Here is a 16,824-nt window from a genome sequence, read left to right on the forward strand (position 1 = left end):
GCAAGACCAATCAGTGAAGGTAAGGTACCGTAGAGTATAAGAAAAATTCACAGGAATTCCTTAATGCGTTAGCTTTGGCCATGCATGAAGCTGTTTGCTGCCCTATCCAGACCCGATACCTGCAGGTCTTGCTATCCGGGAATGAACACATGAAAGCACTGCACTGACAGAAAACACAGTGAAGCCCACTTATTACGGGCACTGTTATAATGAACGCTGACTTACTGCGAACAAGGTTAGGCTACTGTCGAAATATGTATTGGGGCATTGGCGCTGTGTCTCAGATAAAACGAACAACCATGCTGGCAGCATTGAGAGCGGAATTTCTGCACACCGACGATTTCATGAGACTTGCATAACAGACTGACGCCTCTTTACGCATAAAGTGCTTGGGCAATCAACAGCACGGCATCTGTGGTGCCTGTTACAAATTGTCTTTCCTCACGGGTAAAGTAGTTGTCTATATTTGTGAATCCCATAGCGTGTGTGTGGCACATAACCAAGCAGATGTTCCTGGCCATAATCTCTCACTCATCACAATTCTGCATTTTGGCATAAATACGACGCTATTTTGGTGTCACATTTTAAGCATTTCAGAACCGAAAGAAAAATGCCAGACACTGCGGCTTCATTCAAGATCGCATTCATTGAATAGTTGGAGTATTTTACAACGCAGATCAATCTGTTGATGTTTTGGCACTCGCCTCAACATTTTTCCTACAGACAAACCAAAATGGTCAACTCGTCCTGTTCCTCGCAGGTCTGCAACACATTTGTGAGCCTGCCAACATGTTCTACTAATGCGTGATCAGCAGCACAATCTCTTGGCCTCTTTTTTCTTCTCTGCTGTGCAGGCGCTGGTGACGGCACCGCTGCTGGTTCAGGCTCCAGCGAGCTCGCAGGCATCTGGAGGAATGACACCGACTGGCTCGTTGCAGGTGATGCCAGTGCCTCGACGTGACGTGATGCCAGTGCTTCATCAGTCACTGACACCTCGTGCACGAATGACGCCTGCAACGAGCTGTCCAGGCGCCACTCCTCCAGTTCAATGATGGCCTCCGATAGGTCTGGAGCACTGTCACGATACGCCGGCGAGCTGCTTGGCTCTGGAACAACGTTGCTCGGCCCTTTCTGACTCGACTGCTTGTAGTTTCCCGAGGTCCTGTATATAAAAGTGTACATATATATGCACCATGATGAGTTGTGTTTCAAGTCACTGTGTGCAAGAATGTATTGATACATGCTTAACAAGCTTTATTACATCTATTTATCATTTTGTGGCCACACAATGCTCTTTGCTGAACAGACTGACCCTATTCAGGCTCATGAGAGCTGTATATACTGTAGCGTCCCCATATACGGTTCCCTCTTGTGTGTTACATACCATTTTTTGAGCATAGTGCCTTGTGTATCCTTGCCTTTTTGCATTTTTACTGCTCTGAGTCATTTGCCCCCTTATGTGCCCGATATGTTACTTTCGTTAGGGGACTTGTATTGTAATGTTATCCAAACTTTTTGTTTCGTGCACCACTGTAAAATCCTTTCGCTGGTTTTGATATGCATTAGTAATCTACTCGCCTCTCCATGAATCATTCACAATTAAAACTGCGCGAACAAAACAAGGACACTAGAAAGAAATCAGACAACACACACAAGCGCAGTGTGTGTTGTCTGGTTTCTTTCTAGTGTCCTTGTTTTGTGCGCGCAGTTTTAATTATGAATGATTCTTACCAACTAGCCCGCCAGAAGATTCTTTTGATCCATGAACACGCGTATAATAGTAGCACAAAGGCGACACAGTGCTTGTGGTGGCCACTGAGGTTTTAGTGTGCAAGCAATGCGCCAAAAGTGGTGCCATAGTTAAACTGCCTGGTTGCAGGAAAACTTTCCTCCCAACTGGAAGTCCTATGAAACAAAGTTTGATACATTTCAGTTACATATGCATAGTGCTGACCCAAAGAACTATACGTGTACAGTAGTTTCATATTGTATGGAAAATAAAACATGAATGTTCCTATTGTGATTGTACTTAGTTGTTGTCTCACATATTAGGCACATTATGCAGCTCATCGGCTTCTCTATACAGTATCTGTATAGATAAAGGAGATGTGCACTATAACATGGCATTCCTGTCTCATTGATTAAATAATATGTGTTTGAGTGAATAATGGCGAACTGCTCGTTACATTGCCTGCGATACTTAGCTTAAGAAGGGTGAGGCTTCAGGCTAGTCGGTAATTCACGTGCGATTCCACAGCGCAAAACAGGGAAGAAGTACTTGTGTCTTTATCTTGTTTTGTGCCATTGAATCTCATGTAGATCTTACCTGTGACAGTGCACATAATAAAAAAACATATCTGCAATATACAAAGAATATTGCAAACAGTGGTGCTCCTTTCGTACAAAGGGCCCAGTTTTCCCTGATGACTATGCATAAACATGGAACCTTCTTTAGGCCTTTGGGTGCGCACAGTATGTTCAGTGGGCACATCGGCTGGCCGTCCGACAACATCGCCATGAAACCATTTCTGCTTTTTACGCAGATATTGACGCTAGGAACTGCCCTGACGGACAGCGCAACGGAAGAAGCAGTGTGCCGAACCTATCAGACTCACCTGATCGGAGCCTGCGCACACGAAAAGTCATGCCGTATCGACACCAACGCCTGGACACCGCCCCCTCGCACGTCATCGTCTTCGCCCTACATAAGGAGCGGTCCGATCTGGGATTACTTTAGTGGGCACATCGGCTGGCCGTCCGACAACATCGCCATGAACCCATTTCTGCTTTTTTCGCAGGTCAGTAACAAATATGGTTCTATTCGAACCAGTGATCGTTGCCTCGTCCAGCTGGTGTGCCCTCACAGTGTGTGTACTTTATGTTCGCGCATCCGGAATGTTTTTGTTGCTCTTCTCATGCTTTGCAGAGATGTCGAATGTAACCCTGGGCCTGGTAATACAGCAGAGCTGCTCCAACAGTTACTCGAAGGACAGAAAGCTATTCATAACCGCTTGGATGGCATAGAAGCAAAGTTAAAGCAGGTAGATGAATCCGTGTCAACTATAAAGGAATTAGGCAGTAAAATTACTTACCTGGAAAGCAGTATTCAGAGCCTGGAAAAAAAACTGGTAGTTCTTGAAGACAGAAGTCGGCGCAACAATGTTATCATATATGACATGACTGAAATGGTTGATGAGACTTCTGAATCACTTTCGGAGGCAGTAGTAAACTTATTTCATGAAAAATTAGGTGTAGAGGTGTCTTCGATAGAGAGAATTCACCGAATAGGGCGCAAACAAACAAATCGCGACCAGTGATTATTAAACTAATCGACCACCGTGAAAAAGTACGCATATTCAATAATTGCCTCAAGTTGAAAGGAAAGAGCATTTTTGTATCTGACGACTTTTCCACTGCCACAAGAACTATTCGAAAGTACCTCTGGGATAGCACAGCTGAGGAGAGAAAAGGAGGCAAGAAAGTGAATCTACTATACGATAAGATTAAAATAAACGACGAAGTGTTTCAGTGGGACAGCACTCTGAAGAAAAGAGTTCCTATAATTGGAGAACGCCGCAGTTCCAAACGGTCACAATGAATAGATGATTGTTCAAATAAGACCTTCCGTTGTATCAACGTCAATGCCCGAAGCATTTTGAATAAAGTAACTGACTTAGAGAGCATTGTCTTGGCACATAATTCTCACGTTGTAGTCGTGACAGAAACGTGGCTGCATCCTGATATTAGACACTTTTAGTTGGACGTACGCAGTGAGCTTGCGTACGCAACGACACCGCGGGTAACGAATGCGCATGCGCAGAACGCAACGTATCTAGCCGCGCGTTGCGGACGCCCGCCCGCTGTAAAGCGTAACGTAGCGTACGCAACGCGGGACGCTACGTGCTGCGTAGAGAACATGGCGGCGACCATCTCGCCCGCTTCGGACCGATTTCACTTCGCCGCTGCTTTCTTCAATGCGATGGCTCGCTCTAAACTGTGCTGTTAGCTTTTATTTTGTCTATTCTCACCCACACGCCAAAATATTAGGTACAAATGCCCCTTGTTTTTCAGATAATGAGGCGATTTTTGACCTTTTAAGCCTAACTAAGGTTGTGTACGTTTATCGTCATAGCAACCGCACATGTCGAATAATTTTTTTTAGTCATGTGCCTACTTTTGCACTTCATTAAACATTATACATTTTTTCCTTCATTAAAAACAGTAATATACTATTCATATTGTCAGAAACTGAAAAATGTTCAGCCGAGCGCTACAGCGCTTTCAGTGTTTGTCACTGGATGGCGACACAACACAACGCGCTACGCGACTGCTCTGCGGCGGTACGGCCAACTATAAGTGTGACGGGGGTGTCCTTTACAGCGTACGGAACGTAGTGAGCGTTGCGTACGCTATGTCGCTACGTACGCAGCAACTAAAAGTGTCTATTTATGATTCTGAAATAACACCCTGTGGTTATAACACTTTCCGGAGAGACAGAGATGGCCGCGGTGGTGGCGTTGCCATGTTATACAAAGAGTCTTTGCGGGTCTGAAGGTTGCCAAACATTGAGGGGTTAGAAAGTGTTATATTCAAAGTATTCCTTGAGGAATGTCATCTAATTATTGGATAGTTAGTTAGTTATATTGATTTTTTATGGCGCAAAAGCAACTGAGGCTATGATGCGCCAAACACAAGGTTAGAGTTTTGTTAATGGTGAAGCTTTTTTAAAAATACTTAGAGTTTGTTTAAAACGTTGGCTTCCTTGAGAAACCTAAAAATACATGAAATGTCAACCAGTGCTTGATCACCTAAGAGTAGCATGGGGTGTAATGGGATGCTTTCCCTGTAAAATGTTGTGAAATATTTCTTTCTTAGTTCTTCTAGTTTTATGCATGAAATTAAAATGTGGTTCACTGTGAGTTCAGCACCACACATTTCACAGAGAGGTTTGTTTTGTTTGGCTAGCAGAAAGTTGTGCGTGAGGTGGGTGTGTCCAATGCGGAGCCGACATAAAATAACTTCGGTAAAACGTTCTTGATGCCTACATGATTGCCATTCCCCTAAAATTGGCTTCACAGAATGTAATTTGTTGTTTACGTGATCTTGCCATGCGGCCTGCCACTTATTTCTGAGTTTACTGTTGATAAACTTTAAGCAATCCCTATGCGGTATGTTCACTTGCTTTATTTGGCCATTCCGGGCTTGTGCAGCGCATACATCTGCTTTCTCATTACCTACGATTCCAACATGGCTAGGAACCCAGCAGAATTTAATGTTATGTTTTTGTTTTGTGATTTTAACAATGTTATGTATGATGTTACCTATTATGGGTTCAGCAGCATTTCTGGAGTGCAGTGCTTTGAGCATACTCAGGGAATCGGTGTAAATGATGCTATTTTTGATATTCTCTCTTACTATTTTTTCCACAGCTACAAAGATGGCATAACACTCAGCAGTAAAAACCGATGCGCATTCTGGTAGTCGCATTATCTGTTTGTTTTTTCCTTGGATTACTGCACTTCCAACGTGACTTTCTGTTTTTGAGCCATCGGTATAAAATTCAATGTAAGTGTCATACTTTTCTTGTAGTGCAAAGAATTCCTGTAATATGTACTCATTTGGCGTTTGCTTTTTATCTAAATGTGTCATTGTGAGGTCACATACTGAAGGCAGGCTGTGCCATGGTGGTAAATATTCATTCCTTTGTGCAATATTCGGTAGGGCATCTAGTACTGTTAGCTCTTCACATTTATCTTCAAAGCGCAGCAGTAATGGTCTGATAAAATGTGGTTTGTTGATGAATAATCTTTTAGATGGGCACTTGGTGACAACTGGATGGCAGAGATGTTTCGGAAGAGAACGGATTTTTAAGACATATGAGCATGTAAGGGCAATTCTTCGATCCTCAAGAGCGGCTTCATTAGTTTCGACGTAAAGGCTGGCTACTGGTGATGTTCTGTATGCTCCAGATGATAGGCGCAGACCAAGATTATGAATGGGGTCTAATCTTTTTAAGTAGGATGCTCTTGCCGAACCATATATTATGCACCCGTAGTCCAGCTTGGAGCGCACCAGAGAGCGATATATTTGTAAAAGGCTTGCTCTATCGGACCCCCACCGCTTCCGTGAGAGCACTTTTAAGATATTGAGGGCTTGAGAAGCTTTCTTTTTAAGGTTGTTAATGTGTGGTAGAAATGTGAGTTTCTTGTCGAAAGTTACGCCTAAAAATTAGTGTTCTTGTTTAATTGGTAGCGCAGTGTGATTCAAGTATAGATTGGGATCGACCTGTAGGCCTCGTCGCAATGAAAAAAGAACAGCTACTGTTTTTTGAGGAGAAAATTTAAACCCATTTCTGTCTGCCCAAGCACCTAGTTTATTTAGTGTGATTTGTATTTGTCTCTCACAGGTTGATATGCTAGAGGACGTGCATGCTATTTGTAGGTCATCTACATAAACTGAATACATTATGGACTTGGGTATTACTTTAGCTAAGGAATTCATTTTGACTATGAAGAGTGTCGTGCTTAGAATGCACCCCTGGGGTACGCCGTTCTCTTGGGTAAAAGCCATGGAGAGAGTTGCTCCTAGGCGGACTCGGAATGTGCGGTTAGCCAGGAAGTCGTTCAAGCAGTTCAACATCCTGCCGCGGATACCTAGCTCTGCTAGGTCACGGAGGATGCCGAACTTCCACGTAGTATCGTAGGCCTTCTCCAAGTCGAAGAAGACCCCAATACAGTGCTGCTTGTGGATGAACGCCTCCCGGATGGTATTTTCTAGACGGACAAGGTGATCTGTGGTCGAGCATGCTTTTTTAAACCCACATTGGTGTGTATCTAATAGTTGCCGAGATTCAAGTATGAAGGTCAATCTAATGTTTATTACACTTTCGAAACATTTAGCAATGCAGCTGGTGAGGGCTATTGGTCTGTAACTGCTAGGACTTGTTGGTGGTTTTCCGGGTTTGAGAAAAGGTATTATGACTGCTTTTTTCCACTCGTCAGGTATATTTCCAGTTATCCAGATTTTATTAAAGAATTTTAACAGTGCCTCTACAGCAGCCTCGGAGAGATGTGCAAGCATAGCGTAATGCACGTTGTCTCGTCCCGGTGCTGTCTTTTTGCCAGAAGATAGTACCTTATTTAATTCTTGTATTGTGAGAGGCTGGTTATAATCCTCATGAACACCTGCTCCAGATGGAAATTTTTGTTTTTCAGCTATTGCTTTGTGTTTCTGAAATGTGTTTGTGTAGTTGGATGAGCTTGAGATCTGAGCAAAATGCTCGCCCAGTATGTTGGCCTGTTCTTCTAAAGATGTTTGTGTCTCGGGTGCTGTCAAGAGAGGAAGTGTGAAAGGGGTATGGTCACCAGTAAATTTACGAACTTTTTCCCACATTTTCTTTGATGTTATTGAACTATTTATTGAGGAGACATATTTCTGCCAAGAGGTTTTCTCTGCATTTCTTCGCACATACCGCTCTGGCTTTTGCCTTCTTAAAGGTAAGTAGGCTCTCTGCTGTGGGATATCGACGCAGAGCGCTCCAGGCTTTGTTTTGTTGTTTTTTTGCTAATGTGCATTCTTTTGTCCACCACACTTTGTGTTTCTTTTGTGCAAGTCCTGTTGTTTGTGGTATAGCGAGTGTTGCAGCCGATATTATGCATTCAGTAATCTTCTCATTAATTTCATCTGTGCTAAGGTCGTCACAAAATTCCTTTTCCAGAGTGGCACTTTTTGTAAAAAGTGACCAGTCGGCGAGCTGAATTTTCCAGCGCCGTGGCCTTGTGGGGATGATTGGAGTGGACGATGAGAGCCTGATGACGGTAGGTAAGTGATCGCTGCCCATGGGGTCATTTAAAACATCCCATTTAAAATCGTTAAAAAGTAATGGTGATGCGAAAGCTAAATCGAGAGAGCTCATTTTTGCTGAGCTTGGACAGCAATATGTGGCTTTTCCCGTATTTAAAAGACAGATATTATTTGAGAGGATAAAATCTTCGATTATTTGGCCCCTCGAGTCACAGCGTTCGCTTCCCCAGAACGGTGAGTGAGCATTAAAATCGCCAACTACCAGGAATGGCTCCGGTAGTTCATTTATCAAGCCTTCTAAATCTTGTATTGTTAATGTCATGTGCGGGGGAAGATATAGAGAACATATAGTTATGGTTTTGTAGCTCACGACGCTAACCGCAACCGCTTCCAGTTTTGTGTTAAGATTGATTTTTTTAGCAGGGACGCCGCTCTGAGTGACGATTGCGACGCCTCCTGAGAGTCTGTTAGCATGCTCGCGATCACGTCGGAATGTTTGATAATGTCTCAGGATATTTGTATGTTGTGGACCGAGGTTGGTTTCCTGAAGACATAAAGCTACAGGAAACATTGAGCCAAGAAAATGTGTGATATCATTGTAATTCCTGAGCAATCCTCTACAGTTCCATTGAAGTAGGAAAGTCATGTTTATATTTTTGAGTGAGGATTGAAGGGATTTACTTGTTTTCTGGGCCCGTTATTGGGGTCCTTCTATTCTTCGCTCAAGAGAGCGGTTCCGCCGCTGCAAAGCGGGCGGATCGGGAGTTACCTCCATCACCTCACTAGAGGTGCTGGTGGACCGCGGGGAAGCCGCGGATGTGTTAGTGTCAGGCCTCCCCCGACGGGGGGAAGTCCTGCTGGGTGCCGACCCGTGAGCCGGCGCTCCCTGCTTTGGGGATGGCAGAGCAGCATTCGCTGTCTTTGCCTGGGGCGCAGATGGCTCTGCCATAGCCTCGGTGGAAGTGGCCTGGGCATATGCCGGAGTGCTGTGTGGTGTGCCGCCCCTGCGCACCACATCAGCAAAGTTTGTTTTTGTGGAGAAGTTGAAGCTGTTCTTTGCGTAAAAGAGTCTTCGCGCTTCCTTAAATGTGATGTTCTGTTTGGTTTTCATTGTAACGATTTCTTTCTCATTTTTCCACGAGGGACACGACCTTGAATAGGCGGGATGATCGCCTTCACAGTTTGCGCAGCGAAGTGCTGCTCCTTGGCAGTTGTCGGAAGCGTGTTCTTTTGAGGCACATTTAGCGCAAGTTTCGCGGCCGCGGCAGCTTTGAGACCCATGACCGTACCTCTGACATTTGAAACACCGGCGTGGATTTGGGATATAATGCCTGACATTTATTTTGAGGTAGCCTGCTTCTATGGATTCGGGAAGTGTGCTCGAGTTGAAAGTCAGTACTAAGTGCTTTGTAGGTATCTCTTTGTTGTCTTTCCTTATTTTGATTCGATATACACTTACAACATTCTGTTCTCTGAGGCCATCAAGCATTTCTTCCTCGGTCAAGTCAATGAAATCTGATTCAGATATCACACCACGGACGGTGTTGAGAGATCGGTGTGCTGTGATTGATACAGGGATTTCCCCGATGGATACTAGGTTGGAAAGTTTTGTATATTGGGCAATGTCTCTGAGTTCAAGGAGCAGGTCACCACTAGGCATTTTAGAGACTTTGTACCCGGGACCCAAGGCATCAGTTAGACTTTTTGACACTAAGAAAGGGGACATCATTCTTGCGGTTTTTTCCGTTTCTTCACAATGAAGAACGTGGAACTTTGGAAATGATTTTGGTTTTTGGAAAAACTCTGCGGTTGCTTCGTTCCGCCCTCTTTTGTGAGGGCGATCTGGTTTGGAAAAAGGGGGAGCCATGAAAAATATGTGTTGTTCGGCCATGGTGCCAGCCACCCACCATGGAGCCCAACGAGGGGACGCGACAGGAACTCGCAAGCGAGCCCTGCCCACGCCAGCTGTACACCTTAACTATAACCTAATATGACTCAACTCGGGATAGTTGGTCACACACGGTTAACCCTCGCCGCCAGGAAAAAGAGGAAAAAAAACGAAGAAAATAGGAGGAGACAGGAGAGTTGTAAGAAAGAAATAGGAAAGTGAAAGATAGAGGGGAGGACAGGAAAAGGCGACTGCCGATTTCCCCCGGTCGGGTCAGGCCGGAGGTGCCGTCTACAGGAAGCTGGGGCCAAAGTGGTGTGTTGCCTCCGCCGAGGGGCCTTAAGGGTCCAAACGCTCGGCATCGGCTCAACCACCAGGATCCCCTTTTCCCCGGACACGGCGATGCCACGCACGGCTAAGCGCGGATGCTCGGGTCCGTGGTGACGCATTGTTCACCATCATCCCCCTGCGGGGATGTCCCTGCGGATGCTCGGGTTAACCCCGTGGTGTCGCCACTCACCAACGTCTGCATGCTGCAGACGCCTCCCTGCGGGGATAATTATTGGAGGATTCTACCGTCCCCCGAATTCGAATAACATATTTCTAGAAAAGCTTAATGAATTCCTATGCCGAAACGAAATCCGCTCAGCCAACTTGTTATTGACGGGTGATTTCAACTTTTCGTCAATAGATTGGTTGCCTGATACTCCGGTGGCTCTCACTGGTGCCTCCCAACTATTTCTCGACGTAGTGTTCTGTCATAACCTGACACAACTAGTCACTGAGCCCACCCGTGTACAAAACGACTCTCAGTCAGTTCTGGACCTGTTTCTTGTTTCTGGAAACCCGCTACGCCGAACACCACGTGTGACTGTCTTAGAGGGAATATCAGACCATAAAATGTCAAGTTTAACTTTGCAGTTGGGCCCTATATCAAAGCTCCAGAAGAGAGAGACAATTATCCCGATCTTCTCACGTGCAAGTGATGTCGATATCTTAGATGCACTAGACACTTCATTTTCTCCCTTTTCGTGCTTGTACGAAACACAGAGTACCTCCGTTGAGCACATGTGGTGCTTCTTCAAAAACTTAGTTCACCGATGTATAAGCGATTTTGTGCCAAGAAAGTGGAAAATTTTGCGCACTAGCAATTCTTGGATGACAAAAGATATTGCGCGTCTGGGACGTAAGCTTAAGAAAGTGAGACAACAACACTCAAAGCGTCCGTCATCGGCCACTGCAGATAAGATTTCCATGCTACGTCTGTCGTTGCGGAACGCTATCAGTACAGCCAAACACCAATTCCATACTGAACGTATGAAAAATTTCCTTGTTTCTTCTCCAAGCAAGTTCTGGCGACATCTCGCGCCACGCAAGAAATTGATTCTTGGCCTTTGTGCAGACAGTGCGGGTATGCACGACAAGTTAGAAACAGCGCAGGCGCTCAACCAGTACTTCAGCTCAGTATTCACTCACGATGATGGCTGCAAGCCACATTTTTCTTCTTTTGATGATCTGGCACCAATCCGTGACATTTGCATAACTGAGGAAGGTGTGCTAGCTCTTCTGCTTAACTTGGACACAATGAAGTCGCCAGGGATTGACGAAATACCTAATGCCTTTCTGGTACGGTACGCTGAATGGTCCGCCAAATATTTAACTTTAATATTTAGGAAATCACTAAACTGCTCTGAATTGCCAAGTGATTGGAAACTCGCAAAAATCATCCCGATTCCCAAAGAACAACACAAATCAGCACCTTCTTCCTATCGGCCGATTTCTCTTTTGTGCACTTCAGTAAAATTGCTTGAACACATCATCTGTAAACACTTGACTAACTTTCTCGAGGCGAACCACGTCTTTGATAACCGTCAGCACGGGTTCCGTCGCGGTCTGTCCACAGTAACACAACTTATTGCAACAGTTCACGATTTAGCGGCAGCACTAGATAGGCATAATCAAGTTGATATTATTTTTCTTGATTTTGAGAAAGCATTCGGCCGTGTGTCTCATCAAAAATTATTGCAGAAGTTAAAACCTATACTGAAAGAAGAGTGCCTACTCTCATGGGTCGAAGCCTATCTTTCGCATAGACGTCAAAGTGTGGTTGTTGATGGTGTCCTCTCTGATGCTGTCCCAGTAGAATCCGGTAGATTCCGGGAATCCGGTGTCCCAGTAGGGAATCCGGTGTCCCAGTAGAGAAAAGAAAGGGGTTCTTTTTAGTATTTATTAATGACATAGTTCACAACAAACATGTTAAAATACGACTTTTCGCAGACGATTGCACAATTTATCAAGAAATTTCTAGCCCTGAAGATCAACTCCTTTTAAGCGATTCACTGTCTGCAGTAGAAAAATGGTGCTCCACGTGGCAAATAACTTTGAATTCCAACAAGACAGTAGCAATGACTGTGACACGTAAAAAGAATCCTTTAAGTTTTACATACCGTATAGCCAATGAGCCCCTCTTAGTTGTCAACGCTTTTAAATACTTAGGAATTCAGATAGCCTCAGACCTTCGATGTAACGAGCACATATCGTATATAGAAAAAAAAGCTCTAAGACAACTGCACTACTTGAGAAGAACGCTGGCACAATCCACACAAGAAATAAAGCTTTTAGCTTATAAAACATTTGTTCGACCAATGTTGGAATATGCTGCGGAAGTGTGGGATCCCTGTACCGAAAGTAACAAACTTAAAATAGAAAATGTCCAACGCAAAGCTGCTAGGTTTATTTTTAATTGTTACAGTTCGAATATTTCCCCAACAGCCCTACTGCAAACCGCAGGACTATTCTATCTGTATTATTCTATCTGTTATTTTAAGTTATTCTATCTGTATTATCACAATAAACTATCAATAGAGGAAGGAATTTTAGTTGAGCACACATCTCGACGCCCTACACGCTCTTACCATACTAAGAAAGTTGCCGCGTTTTCATGTAAAACAAATGTTTTTAAGTACTCGTTCTTTCCCCATACTATCACTAAGTGGAATGGTTTACCTGCTGAGGTTGTCAATTGCGAATCGGTAAATTTATTTTTACAAGCTCTGAAGGATGTATAGGGCTCTTGTGTATCCTTGTTTTGGGCCAAGTCCGATGCCTTCGTTTGCTGCCAGGTTCGATGTAATTACATGTTCTCTGCCTTTGTATTCAATTTTATGTTGTATGTTCTGGTTTTTGCTCTGTTCGCTATCTGCTTCCTTTGCATTGTACTTGTCATTTTTTATCAATATGTTTGTACCCCACTCCTGCCTAAGGCCTGTAACACAGGCCGGCAGTAATTGCTAAATAAATAAATAAATAAATAAAAGTATGTGTGTTATAGTCGCATACTAGATATATTATACGCCTCAAGTTGATGCAAAGCGGTGTTATTTTCTTGCAGAGTGCAATATGTTCTGCATTTTACAGTGCCATTTGGTGAGTTTCTTACTCTTAATGAACTGGTGTATGCGGCCCCTTCATTTTAACAGTATTTCACTCAGAAGGCTTTGTATTTGAAGTGCACAGGCAAGTAAGGCTGAAGGTACCTATCTTATTTCTGATCATGTTGCTTTGTGTAATTCTGAATGTGATCTACACTATTACACTTGCAAGTGTGAATGCTTAAGCAGCCAAGAGTCAAGCTGTGATCATTGCAACATTGTTAACTGTCATTCCGGATTATTTGTCACATTCTCTTTACTACTAATGGAGCTGATATGCCCTCAGACATATTTTGAGCACTTCTGCTTGGGTGAACATATCCACAAGGCCTGTCGCGTGCATTTCATGGGGAGGGAACTCTTTCAATACAAATGGTTGGCATGTTCATTCCCAAAACCACATAATAACTACAAATTAAAAACGAGATCTTTGGATTTATTTCAGCTACCTGGCATTCCTGATCATGCACTGGAATCTGGGTAAGAGGGTATCCTTTTAAATAGAATGGAATGAGCCTTGGCTATGACGTTAAAAGCACAAAGTACGCTGCAAATAATTCCTCATGCGTACTAGAAAAAAAGGCACTGAAAGGAAGAATTCAACTGACAGCAGCAGTAAAAAATCCAGCTTCGATGTAGTAAACTGCCAACACTTGGAAATAAGACATCAGTGGTATTCAAGTTGCATGAATAGTCCGGTTACACAAAATGTATCTTGGATATTTCGGCTGCCTGTTAAAGATTACACATGAAGTACTCAGCAATTGAGACAGCATATGAACTGTGGGTGCGTTTAAGGTGCCCTCTTTTCATACACATATCGTTCGGTCACGGCGGCTCGGCATTCTGCCTGTTCAGCGGCGCAAACATAACATGGTGCAATCAGCAGCAGTATGCTCATCTGCAGTTTTGTCACACAGAACATGCCGCATTTTATTGCAACATTAAGAACACGTCCGCTTCAGATGTAATCGCATCATGGTACAAGTGCCTTCTTGCAGGTACGTCTCATCAATAGCGCTTGCTCCACGCATGCAGCGTTCCCGCCACGGCACTGCATGTGATCCTTATCTCGACCAGCTAGTTATGGCAATAAAAATATCGATGAACTTACGGCCTGGTGTCCATCGTGTCCCTCAAGAACAGCAATTGCTCGTAATGAGCCCACACAACTTCCGTGGGCTCGATTTCGTCGGTGCCAGCGCCGCTCCTCCGCCCCAACTGCTGCGCCGTATACAGGTGGCGGAACTTTTCCCGCAAAGACTTCCATCGTTTTTGGACGGGGTCCAAGTTTTCTGCACGAGTGAAACGCGAAAAGTTTCAAGCACGTTTCAACATGAAATGCTCATCATGAGCAAAAGTGTATGCCTACCTTTGCACGATGCTCCCGGCAGTACTTCCGCCGCCACCTCATTCCACTGCGCTGCCTTCACATGCTTATTCTTGTGGAGGCGATCGCTCGCGAGCCACAGCGAGCGCCGCCTCTCAACGGTAGCAATCAGGCATTCGTTTTTTATTATATTTTGGGCCATCGCCACAGCCGGAGGTACCGAAGGCACTCGCAAGAAAAAACGAAGAAACAGCGCGAAAGGCCGTACCGGATGTTGCGAGAACTGCGCTCTCATTGGTGCACATCGGCCACAAACCGGCGAGCCACTTCTGGCGCGCGCGAGGCGCGGTCGCAAATATCTGACATTGCCAAATATCTGCGCCCTACTCGCGCATCGCTCGCGCTGGCGCCTCGCGCATGCGCAGACCGGTTTTGCAGACGCCCGTGCGCGTGGGCGCTTCGCGTGTACGCCTGGGAAGTGTCCATCGAGGTGGGGCTTTAGACCACACGGCCACAAAACAGCGCGGAGTGATACACCTCTCTTTATTTTTTTCTGCGGACTACTTTCCCAGCCTTCGCAGCGTTGCACATGATGTATGAAACGGAGTAGAGAAACGCTAGCAGCAAGGGACGTAATATGCTTCGACCAGTTAAGATCACTTGTTATTTCTATGCCGTGGTATCTGTAGGATTCAATTTCAGATAGAGCGGTCCTGTTTAGCGTGCATGAAAAGTGCAGGTTAGATCGTTTACGGGACACGTGCATAAACTTGCATTCAGTTTCGTTCAGTTTCATGAGCCAGGTCGAGCACCAACTTTGTATCAAGTTCAGGTCGTCCTGCAGCAATGACTGGTCATTCTCAGTACAAACACGGCGGTAACGAACGCAATCATCTGCGAACAAACGGATGGATGATGAAATGCCGGCAGGAAGGTCATCGACAGAGACAAGAAACAGGAGCGGCCAAGAACTGAGCCTGAGGCACTTCGGAGATAACTTTAGTGACGGTAGAAGGATGGTTGTCGATGACGGTGTATTGCGAACGATTGGTTAGGAAACTGCGAATCCATGATAATATCAGCGGGTGCAGCGAAAGGGAGGAAAGTTTAGCCAAGAGGCGCTGGTGAGGAACTCGGTGGAAAGCTTTCGAAAAATTGAGGTAAATAATATTTGTTTGAAACAAGGAGTCAAGGTTTAAGTGGAGGTCAGTCGTAAATTCAAAAAGTTGAGTTTCACGTGAGTAGCCAGAACGGAATCCGTGTTGGTTTGGAAAGAAAAAAGAATTTCTATCAAGGTGATTAGCTACTTGGGAGTAAATTATATGTTCAAGTAGTTTACACGCATTGCATGTTAGCGAGATCGGACGATAATTAGATGGATCGGAGCGGTTTCCTGCCTTGAAGCAAGGCACGGATGGATGAAGTACGGCTGGATGGCGTCGTGCCCGGGAGCTGGAAATCCGCTGTCGTGATCCCTATCCTGAACCTGACGTGATCCCTGTCGTGATCCCTGTACTGAACCGGATCGACCCTTACTGCACATGTAATCACCAGAGCAAAGCATTAAGTTTCCGCAGCATCTCCAGCAACGCGCCTGCGCTGGATCCGAAGCCTCACGGTTAAAAGCCCAGGAGGAAGCACCTTCGCATCAGATGGCAGCAGCAGTTGCGGCCGCTTGCACGCATATTGAGCCGTTCCTTTCCGCCTACGCCGATACGCAGTTTTCATATGCTTGTTTTGTACAGTGCGATAGACATTCTACCTTGGCTGCTGCTGCTGCTTCTGTTACATTTGTGTTGCACAAACGTTCATCCTATTGTACTTCCGAGCTTCTAAACTTCTTTCGCTTGCTATCACGTTCGCTTATCTTTTCGTGTGGCTCTAGTTTTGTTGGCAATGTCAGGCAAGTAAGAGCTTGCCAAATTGTTCGAAGAGTTTAAACATGAATTGAAGAATGAATTTAAAGAACTGCGTGAATTTCTTGAAAGAGACATAAGAAAAAAAATCAGAGAAATTAAGGGGTTCCTGGAACTTGCGAACGAGAATTACGAGGAAATGAAAACGTCGGTCAGTGAGTTGGAAAATGAGAACTCCGACCTAGAGAACACAGTAACGGCTCTGGAAAAGGACAGAGAGGCCCTGCTTGTGCAACTCAAAGATCATGAAATAAGACTTGCAAAATGAACAGCATACGAGGTGTTTCAACGTAGAAATCAAAGGTGTACCTCTTGGGCCGAAGGAAAACAGGCTGCAAATAACAAAGAAACTTGCATTGGCCCTTGATGCACCCTTTGAGGAGGGTGATATTGAAGCCTGCCACCGGGTTAGTACTGCCGGCAACGACCAAATCCCTAATATTCTGGTACAGTTCA

General features: G+C 44.8%; 1 pseudogene; it reads right to left on the reverse strand.

Annotated features, from left to right (window-relative positions):
* Window positions 1-797: 797 nt before the first annotated feature.
* On the reverse strand, window positions 798-14,460 carry LOC149356067 (uncharacterized; annotated as a pseudogene).
* Window positions 14,461-16,824: the final 2,364 nt, after the last annotated feature.

This window comes from Amblyomma mixtum, chromosome 3, assembly GCF_055824585.1.
Source record: "Amblyomma mixtum isolate Tamu chromosome 3, ASM5582458v1, whole genome shotgun sequence".
Lineage (NCBI taxonomy): Eukaryota > Metazoa > Arthropoda > Arachnida > Ixodida > Ixodidae > Amblyomma > Amblyomma mixtum.